The sequence below is a fragment of the Patagioenas fasciata genome, chromosome Z (genome assembly GCF_037038585.1).
Source record: "Patagioenas fasciata isolate bPatFas1 chromosome Z, bPatFas1.hap1, whole genome shotgun sequence".
Lineage (NCBI taxonomy): Eukaryota > Metazoa > Chordata > Aves > Columbiformes > Columbidae > Patagioenas > Patagioenas fasciata.
Window position 1 is genome coordinate 28,885,050 of NC_092560.1, and position 11,021 is coordinate 28,896,070.

Sequence of the window (11,021 nt, forward strand, 5' to 3'; positions counted from 1 at the left end):
GAGATTCAGACTAATAGTAGCTATGAAGAAGGAAGAAAATTTAGCCTTTAAGTTTCTTCTTAAAATATTGTGGACCAAGTTTCCCTCCCCTCCACCTTGTTTTAAGCTGAAGGAGATGCATACATCAAATAAATTTTATATCTGCCCTTTTCCTTAAGCAAAACAGCTACCCTGCACATAAGACATTAAAAATTCCTATCTGGACCACCTCTTTTCCCCTTTTCAAGATCCAGGAACCATTACAAAGCTTGTTTTCTGTAGATCTGCTTTTGCAGGCTAACTGCAATACCATAAAAGCAGAGAAGGGGAAGTGTTTCTGTAAAACAGCAGGGAAAAAAAAATAATAAAAAAAATCACATAGTTATTATTTAACTTCTAGCTCAGTCAACGCTATATGGCATAATTCTGCCATGTGTTCTTTGATGCATGAGACTTACAAAATCACCCGCTTAACCAAATTACATGTTTTTTCCAGCTTCCAGCTACTCACTGACTACAGGAATTAAGGACAAAGTTGGGAAGAACTATGCAATTACATTAAATTAAAATTCCAAAACATTCTTTTTCTGACAGTTAGGATCACAGGAGATACATAAGAGAGGAGCACAAGGAACTGCATAACATCTTTTTTAATTAAAAGACATTTGTAAAATTAGTTTTATGGACTTAGGCAAACATGAACAATAGGCAAAGATTATGAGGCAAAATGTGGCATCTCATCTCAAAAACATGTGATAGACCATGTTTTATTGTAACATGAAATAAATTAGAGCCTGTGAGCATGGTTCTAGTCTCAGTCACATGAGGAACAGAATGTACATATATCTTAATTAACTGTGAAACACTGTAAAGACAATCATAAATCCACTAGACAGGTTGGGCAAACAACTGATGAACCAGGAGCCACTCTTGTATGCGCGAAAGGACTTAAAGAAGATGTTCACAACTGTCAACTAATGGGTGTCTGTGGCCATTGTAACAGTGAGAGGTGGTGATCTTGGTGTATTCATCTATGAAAAGCAGCATACTTGCTGTTCATTTGTCTGCTTTTACTTATTAGATAACGCTTGGAGCCCTGTTCCATCTGTCACATTCTGCAAACTTGTGTAATTTATTTCTCACTTTTTTTTTTTTCCTAGCCAGATTTACCTTTCAGCATGATGTTTGTTTTTGATTCTCCTAACTTGAAAGAGGAGTCCTTATTTATCAGAACCCCATATATTTTCTCAGGACTCATCCTAAAATACTTTACTTTGTTAACAAGTAAATATATATATGAAAGCCATATGGGAAGACAATTCAGATTTCTCATTGGTCATGTCAGAAGCATTATATGCCTATGCCACAGTTTCTAGAGCTTCCTGATATGTCTTAAAGGCACAGTTGCCCAAGAAATTTTCTCCTTAGTATATTTCAGTTAAAAAAAAGAAAAAAAAAAAAACAAAAACAAACATGCCAGGAAATTATTTGCTTGGAAAGCTATGAGCTGGTTGTAAATGTCTTTGCTTTAACTCTGGTTGCAAGAATTAAAGGATCTAGTTAACCTATGCTATTCTGGAACACATTTTCTTATGAATGTGCACCTCAAATTAGTTAGGTTCATATCCTCAAAGACAACTCTATGATGAAAGCCACAGTGAAGGAAATGAGGATGACTTCGGGAACACATTCTTTACCTCAACTGAAACATCCATGCATCTGTATTGATTCAAATCTTTCAAATATTATGTTCAATGAATGCAAAAGCCAAATATACTTTACAAAAATAATATTTACATACATTCCTGGATTTTTCAGACTGCTGTTCTGTCAGACTACATTTGGATCCTTATTTGGCAATACCTTAAGCCTAACTACATGGGTAGAAACAAATGCTAGAAAAAGATGATTTTTTTTTTCTTCTATTTGGGAAGTTTTATTCTATGAAGTCCCTTGTCTAAATTTTCCATTAAACTGTTATTTTTGATAGAAGGTCGCAAAATCCAAATGCCTGATATATTTATTTGTAAATGTTACCATGCTAACCTACAGGAGCTGTAGTTCAAACCCTGCTATTGTGCTGGTGCTATTGGTGTCTTAGTTTCCCTAGTTAGATCACATTTCCCTTGATGTGTCTAGTTTTACTTCCAAAATCCTCAGGTAAGTCTGTATCCCAGAAAGTGATCAGTAGAGAAGAAAAAGTGATTTAGGGTATTAAAGCTGCAGTATTTGAGACTGCACCAGGAATTCCAGATTTCCATTTCTGGTTTAAGTTTTTTTGGGGGTTTGGTTGTTTCTGCTTTATATTTCTTTTTATTTCCTTGGCAAGTGGATTTACTTGTTTAAAATCTTTATTTAGTTAAAAAATACTTTGTTACCCCAAAACTATTTCAACAGAAAAATTGGTGTCAGCTCTGTGGCTATATTCTCACATGTAAAATAAATGGTTTTCTATAGCTGTGGTGCAGTATTTCTCTGACCTACCTCCAAAAGCAGAAGTGAAATTAAACCAAGAGTTCCTATCAAACACTTGAGTTATGAGACTTTGACATGATTTCAATTTTACACATCATTTTCCTCAGTCTGTTGAAATAGATAAGTGAAGTGGGCAGGGGGGGTAAGATTTTTCAGGTCTGGATTTGCAGCTAATGTGGTTGTCAGAGCTAAAGACACGCACATTCCCAGAAGTATTTCTATCTCTTATTTTTCCTTGAGGAGTATCATCTTTCTAAAATAACCTTTTGCAAGGTAATCAAGTATTCCCCAGCGTGTGGCTGATGGTGGTTCCAGGGATGCGTACTTTACGGTGTACCTCCATCAGCCTTTGACATAGGACAGAAACTGTGATTTGGAGCCAGCAGTCTAAACCCCAAGACAATGGAATAACTTTTAACTGACCTAAATCAAGCATAAACAATATAGCAATTTGAAAGGTTTGGTCTACAAAAAATGTCACAGTCTTTGGAAGAATGCTTCCTCTGTTTGATCTGTCACTAGACTTCTCAAAACATGACACTCCTTGAGCATAATATACTTTGATGATAAACTAGATTAACTTTCCCAGTACAAATGAAAGGCCACCTGTTGCCAGAATGCCCATATTCCTCGTTGGCTGTCTTGTAGCTGTCATCACTTCAATGCAATCTGCACCCAACATGCTGGAATATAATGAATATGTCAGGAGTTGGAGGTCAGCCATCAAAGTACATGAAAACTTGGCTTGCATACAGTGTCAGCATGGAGGCCTCGCCTATCATCTTGTGCAAAGGATTTCTGCACCACTTGATTTGTTTGCACAGGGTTTGTTTCTGTTGGATGGAACACATTTACTGAAAGGCTTTTTGACAGCCCATTCAAACATTTTCAATTTAGAAAATGGAGCTTCCTGTTTCAGGCTCTGTAACTGATGGGTGGTGTGAAATGCCACTGTAGCTGATCAGGCTTTGTGTTTATTGGTATTACTTTAGCATGAAAAGAGCCATAATGAATGTTGAAGTATTTTGATGAGAGAAAAGGATGTATCAGGGATACAATGAATATATTAAATCCTATCTCTTTTATGTATGTTTAATAGTACAAAGATCCTTACTCTTGCTTTATTCAGCCCTCCTGGAGATTGTGGTTCTCTTTGGTTGTTTTGTAATTTGTCTGGATTAAAGATTTCAGACTGTTATCCATGGTGAATCTAGTGATTTAAAATACAGTGGACATTTCTAAGAATTTGTCTAAAGAGTTCTTAAACTTCTGATGAGCTCCTGTTCTCATGGTGTAACCTCTTGGATGCTTTATTCATTTTTTTTGAAGTGATCTCGACCATATGAGAAAAGGTTGAATTCTCTTTTCTATCTTTTCTCCACATCCTACCCCATCAGGTTGAACCATTTACACATTAGGAGCTCTCAGAACATGAGCATTTGTTTCTTGGCATCAATTTCTTCCTCGTCTTCTGCACAACATATCCACAACCTTCATACATTTTCTTGATTTTGTAGGTCAAGGTATCACCCTCCACACACACAAATTAAGATGTTTGAGTAATCTACAATACAAGTCTAATCCTAGCTCAGCCTAAGGAACCACATCTTCTCTGAAGGAGGAAATTCAAAATATTCTGGGTTAATAAATGTTAGAGTAATGTAATTTCTTAATTTTTAAAAATAAATTTGGATATCTTAGTTATTACAGGCCAGCTGTCCAGGTACTCAGCAAAAATGTCCCTGACCACAAAACACAGAAGTATGGAAAAGTGTGTCTGTGGTTTTGTTTCTCTTTGTGGCCCCACCGATATGTCTGCATGTGTCTTTTATGTGTCAGGCACTTTACAATCAGCCTTACCTCCCCAGCCACAGTAAGAATAGCTGGGAAACTTAGGAAGGGTTTTGGGAAGATGACAAACTTAGCCAAGCCTCTTTTTTTTCTCTTTTGATGTATGAGAGGAATGGGTCCAGGCTAAAAAACTGGGATTTGGGGAGACCCTTATCTGATTTCTAGCTTCATAGTCTTGGTATTCTGATTGATTTAACTTCTTAGATGAACTGCTTCATAGTTACTTTTAAATGTTATTCACTTTATCTTTTATCTCAGGGGTTATGGTTTTGAATTATTTTTTCTTTAACTGAAAAGGAAAAATAAGAGAGTTTAGCTGCCCCCAGGTTACTAACAAACAGGTGAAATTAGCCATTTAGATAAGAATGAAAAAATAAATGCAACTTCTGGGGAAAACAAGAGAAGCAGGATGAGTCCTTCCTTGTCTGAGGGGTGTCAAATACCTAGTTTGTTAGAAATATTCATGCAGGTGAGTTGGTTTTATCCAGAATGCTAGAGATGTATACCTCTAGCACCTTGCCTGAGCCACTGGGCTGTCCTGAATTTTACAGAAAAGCTGAGGAAAATTTGGGTGTGGATGGAGATAAAGGGTTGAAGTTAATTTAAATTAAAAGATAATTATAATTAGCACAGAAAAATGCCCATACCTAACAAGAATATTGGCTCTATCCAACCCTGTATTCTACATTGGACAGTGGTTAGTATCAGATGCTTCGGTAAAATGCAAGAAATCCCATGGTGGACAATTATGAAATAACCATTTGGCTAGGGCAGTGTGACCCATGACCCATGTCCAAATGTTTTCATTTAACACAAATTGCTTCGACATCTTCAGTAATCAATTTAACGCTAGACAAAGTTAAACATGTCCTGGAGATCTGTAGCTTGATTCTTGCATTATTTAAAATGCAACAACACCTGTCTGATTAAGGGCCTGGAAGCTTATTTGTTCCTTCCCTCTTCACACTAAAAAAAATTAATCTTCTTCAGTTTCTAAGTCATGTAATATCTGCCTTGTTTAATTGCTGCTTCATCATTTACTAGTCAAAAATCTTTAACAGGCATATTATTGTTAGGGCAGGAGCAATAGTGGTGTTGCATCTTAAAGGACAAAGTGTTGCAGTCAGCAAAATGCAGCTTTCTTCAGCCATCTTGAGAAAGGTACAATTATATTTCTGTCTAATTTCATTTGTCTTTGCAAACAGAATCCTGTCCCGCTATTCACAGCTGCTTACAGTGAGTGAAGGTGGAAATGGCTGAAACAACTTGTGAAGCGACTCTGTGCTCTGCCACAGTCTGGCCTCATGCCCTGCCCCTGCTGTCTTCTGTGCAGCCCCTGTGGCAAAATCCCAAGGGGATAAGGCTGAGGAGCATCTATAGACTTGCCTCCAGCCTGTCCCATATATGCATGCATATTTCCATGCACAAGCCCTTACACCATCCTCTGGTATGTTTTATGTGAGGGCCCGGTACTTCTGTGCATGCTTTTATACCGTCATCACGGTCATTCATACAGCCTTGTTCATATAAAGCTGCTACTAACTATACAGTAAAATAGTTGTTTACAATTACATACTGTGTGAAATATAATAATACAACTTCAAAACAAGTTTAGTACCTTGAAATGGATAATAGAATTAAAACCTGAGAGAAATTGATATTGGAATTAAAACATGTTTAACAGATGTTCCATCTGTTATATAGTTAATCTCTTATTCTGTAAAAGCATTTAATAATCATTTGGTATATACACAGTAACTCCCTCATGAAAATCTAAATTAAATGTTTATTTGGGGATCTTAACCTAAAGCACTACAAAGGAAAGATTGTTATTGATTCCACATTGAACCCTATGCCTTGTTAATTAATTGTGTACTTTAAATTCATTACTTATGGAATTAGTTAGCCAAAAAGCAGGAACAATGCAATGTGTGTGTGTTGCAATGAAACATGCCTTCAACAGCAAATAAATGAATTTTTCACTGGCCCTTGTTAAGCTCTGTGTTCCTGTAGGAAGGTCCTACTTGCATTATTCAAGGTTTTTGCCTTATTAATTATTCTTGGACTAAACAGATGTAGCTTTGCAAATAATCTATGTGTCTGTTTATGTCTAGAATTCAGCGACTGCAGTCCAAAACCTATGCTAGCTACAACTTCCACAGCCAGGGCAAGAGAAATATTATCATTTCAAGATTAATCAGGCATCAGAAATTGCTTTACGTAACACATTTTGAATTACTAGATTTAGGTAGAATTCAAAACTAGGAAAATTTCTACCTAATGATTAAATGAAATATATATCCATCCATCCATATATATATTTATATATAGAATATATACATGCATATATACACACATATATAAATATATCAAAATAGATTTCTATGCAAGCCGTCCTGTTGGTTCTAAGTGTATTGATGCTAGACTGTATTTCCACTTTTTATCACACATGAACTCATGTGAAGATACCCCTAGAAGTTTCTGCCTTACAAGGACAGAATTTTCTGTCTTTTTTATTTGTTTTTGTTTGGGTGCTGACGTTGGGAAACAAGTACCTACAAGGCTAGAAACTGTTTTGTTGATTTGGCTCTTCTTCCACAGCTTATATGTTTCTTTGTTTTGCATTTGGATAGATGACACGCAGATTTTATTAGAATTCTGTGCATGAATAGGGCTTACTGTTGAACTATAACAACTCCTTTGCTTTCTTTGCGTTCCTCTTTCCTTCTCTAAGCTCATTAAAAAAACCTCTCTGCATTACTTCATCCTCCAAAGATCACGACACATGTGCACAATTACTGCTGTCTACCTTGAAAACTGGAATCCACTCCTAAATACTTACTCTGGCTGAGCAGCAAAGATCAATACATTATCTGACTGGAGGCTGAAGCACGCTATGACTCACCTTTACAGATGAAGGAATTTGAAACAAATGTACCTTTCTCCTAACAGAAAGCTATTGAGGAATCTTCTGAAAGTTTCTTTGTGTCTTCTCCTGGTAGGATTTCTTCAATTTGTGTAAGTCTCAACAATTGTGAAATGATCATTTCAGAAAGAAAAATAGTTCCTGGGTAGCTTGCTCCTGGACATGTGCAGGTGGAAACACAACGCTTACATGATAGAATACTAGCTTAGTATCACTGGTACCTACTTTGTAGACCTAAAGCCGCACATGGGGAGTACTTTCTCGTACTCTTACTCTTTTTAGGAGGGATGAAGGCTGACATTCATGGCTATATGGCTCCACTTAGTGAGCTGAAGTTCAGCCTCTTCGAAACTGAATCTGTGCACATCTGCCCGGTGTTCATCTTCACCTTTTTATTGCCTTCTCATGCCCCTGAGACTTATCCCAGTGTTTGGGAATAGTGTCCTGGAAGTGACACTGCTGCAAAATGTTGCTGTCCTGAAGCTGATGAGCTGGAAGGGAGCTGCCCCTAACCTGAAAGGATGGTCTGCCTGCCAAGGCTGAGCTAAGCCATCTCCGTTTCTTACAGATAAGGAGATGCTTGTTTGGAAGGAGAGGCAGTTCTCAGAAATGGCCCAGAATACTCTTTCTGGGTGATAATTTTCACTTCTTTCCTCACTTCACTCTACTATCTCAACTACATACCAATTGCCATACTGATGCTGCGGTAGTTTGTGCATGACACCTGTGAGGCAAAGGTGAGACCAAGGACTATGATGAGAGAAGCAGGTTATCTCAAGAGCATGTACAGAAAAACTGCTGCAGACATCATGACATGTAGCTGCGTTCTTCGTTAAAAGACAGGTCTTCCTTCCTCTAGTTCCCCTGAAAGGATACTCTCTATAATTGGAAATCACACTGAAATTAAATTACACTAATTTGCAAGAAAGCATACACAGGTAAAATAAAATGTCTAGAAATTAAGAGACTTAGGTTCTTTTTGACATTATTATTTGGCTTATGGCACACCCTGTCTACTTTGTGCTAAAGATTGGCAAGTATTTTACATACACTGAAAGCACAGTTCCTAGTCTGTACAAGATGGCAAAGCTAATGCTTCTGAAGTGGCTGAAACTGCTGTGTTTCTAATGTTTTCTTATTTTTAAGAGATTTGTTTTGCTTTTTCGTGATGGAGACTTTTATGCTCGTGTATGTACTAGCTTTTTTATATACAGGTGGGTAGATAAACATACACCTTCATATAAAATTGTGTGTATATTTACTGAGTGCACATATCAACTATACTGCTAGTAAATAATACATACTATCAGCTTTTGGAAGAAAATTCAGTTTTTAGTTATTTAATCTTTTCTTACACATCAATAACTTTGAACTATGTGAGTGGCAATTTGGACAAACACTGTCTTGGTACAGATTGCTTTGTTACCTTCTGTTTTCTAGTTGGGAAAGAAGGAGGATTTAAAGTATTTCAAGAAAGTACTCAGTCATGCAAAATAAACAAATTAATAAAATTGGCACAGATAATAATGAATCTGAACCTGAAACAATTTAAAACACTGATTTACCACTTCAGAGTTTCATTTTCTTGGAGAAAAAGAAAAAAAAAGTTAAAAGGAGCAGTTTTTCTACATTTGGTTCCTTGCAAACTGCAATTCTAAAGTATTAGTAATATACACAGTTTTTTCATCAAAACAATCTGTGTCTAAACAGTCTCTAGTAAAGTAGCTTTTAAACTCAACAATTCTGGTTCTAGAAATGTGTATGTATCATCAATATCAAACATAGCTTATGTCTGTAAGTTTATTATAAGGGTTGACCTTTCACCTGTTTACAGAATTTTCAAGTGATTTTCTCCCAAATAGCCAATTATTAAAAGATCTGACATTGAATATTCTAAAGTAAGAGACTGAAAAAGCTGCAGTTACTTTTGTAATCCTATCAAGGTCAAAACACACTTCGTGCAAGGTACACTTGTGGATAATACACGTACATTCTTTATTTGCCCATTTCATGTGTTTCCTTGTAGAAAATGCATGAGTTATAAAACACATATTAAGGTTAGATGAAAGAGTAGAAATACCTTTCAGAGAATCATAGAATAATTTTCCCACAATGTTTTCAAAATAAGTTTTGTTTCCACTCCAAGTACTCAGGTGATCAGTAATTGTATGTCTGGGTATAATTTGGGTATACCTTTCAGTGTGGATGGTTTGATGAGGCATAGGTTTTAATCAGTTCTATTTGTGTGCATTTATTCTTTTGTTATCTGGGTGTACATATAACTTGCTTTACACACTACATATTTATCCATAGCTAGTAAGTAAGAGAAGTATCTTAGTAAGTTAGCTTTTTCTATATGTATAGAAAATGTACCCATTGGTCTCTATATAGTGGATTTGATTTCTAAATGAGTTTGAGAGGTCAGAATCGCTTTGATTGTGTAATTCCTTTATTTTCTCGTGTTACTTTGTTTATGGTAATGTCCTTTGCTATTATGTTGAGAGCCTCATCTGCCTTGTTTCTTTTTTTTTTTTTTTTCAGTTCATTTCTACTCTAAAGTATTACTGTAGGAAAAATAGCAAGCATAAATCAGAACATCAAAGTAAGTCCCACCATGATACACTGTACAAATAGCTGTTGATGAGTTTGCCATGCTTACTGAACTGAATAAATATAAAAGCTTTTCTTGTGCATTCCTATTTTCAGTCCCAATACAGTGCGTTAACCTCAGAATATCAAGTTGAATCAGGGGTTCTGAGAAGAGCTGGCTCCAAAGCAGTTAGAATGACACTCTTCATTACACTATCTAGATTCAGGTTTCAGACAACCATAACCAGTGCTTTCACAACCTCTCACCTAAAGTCAGATAATGTACAGCCACCCAAATAAGCAACTGAATTTCCCTGGAAGTGCTTCTGAACCTCTCAAAATGTAGAGTCCATGGAGGCCCTGAAAACTGAAGCTGAAATTGTTATAAAGAGACTTTACTGGATGATTTTTTCCTTGCCAGGCACAAATAAACAGCTCTCAATAGGGTGCTCACCACACAGTGTGTCAGCACATATTATGCAGTCTGGTGCTGAGTGGATGTGTCAGCTGCCCATTAGACCACACTAAAATAGAATTGCTGGGAGCCTGAAGCATGAAGCATGATATTAGATAAAGTGATGAAATTTCACTCGATTAAAGAGCCAGGTCAAGGACAGTTACCTCAGGAAATTCCTTTTTTCCTACAATATTCTCACAAGTTTGATAAATTTATCCTCCTTTTCTGCTTATTTTCGATTATCACTCAAATTATATGAATGGCTACATTTACACTTGCTGGCTTCCAGCATATTGGGGATGACAGGAACTGTAGATTTTTATTATGTAAAAAAGGGGAGGAGGCAGAAAAGAATTGACTGTGCTCCACATTAGAGGCTATAGGAAATGTTAGATTGATTTGTTTAGAGTTGTTTGTGTTTTTTTCCTCCAAGGTGAGAGCAGCTGGGATTTTTTGTTAGGCTTACTGAATGCTAGCATAGAGCAGCACCTGAGGGAACAGAAAATTGCTCCCTTTATCCACGAGAAATGCATGCTGTTGGCAAAAGGATCTGCATCTGTTTTGCTTCTTGACTGGAGTGCTGAGGCCTCACCTAGTCAGATAAAGCTGTGGATTTGATTTAGTGTCTGTATAAGCTCCTCAGAGTGCTCCACAAGAAGAAATTAGCATGCACAGCTAAATCTGATGCGTTTTATTGCAGTTTATAGTTTGGCAAGAGCCATCTCTCTCCACCTCCCTCAATTT

General features: G+C 36.6%; 1 long non-coding RNA gene across 1 annotated transcript in view; it reads left to right on the top strand.

The window, feature by feature from the left end:
- Positions 1 to 10,721, top strand: part of LOC139826422 (uncharacterized) — a 32,148-nt gene extending 21,427 nt beyond the window's left edge. The window contains exon 3 of the long non-coding RNA XR_011736467.1: positions 7,040 to 10,721. This is a non-coding gene — a long non-coding RNA (uncharacterized lncRNA). The remainder of the gene's footprint in view (positions 1 to 7,039) is intronic.
- Positions 10,722 to 11,021: the final 300 nt, after the last annotated feature.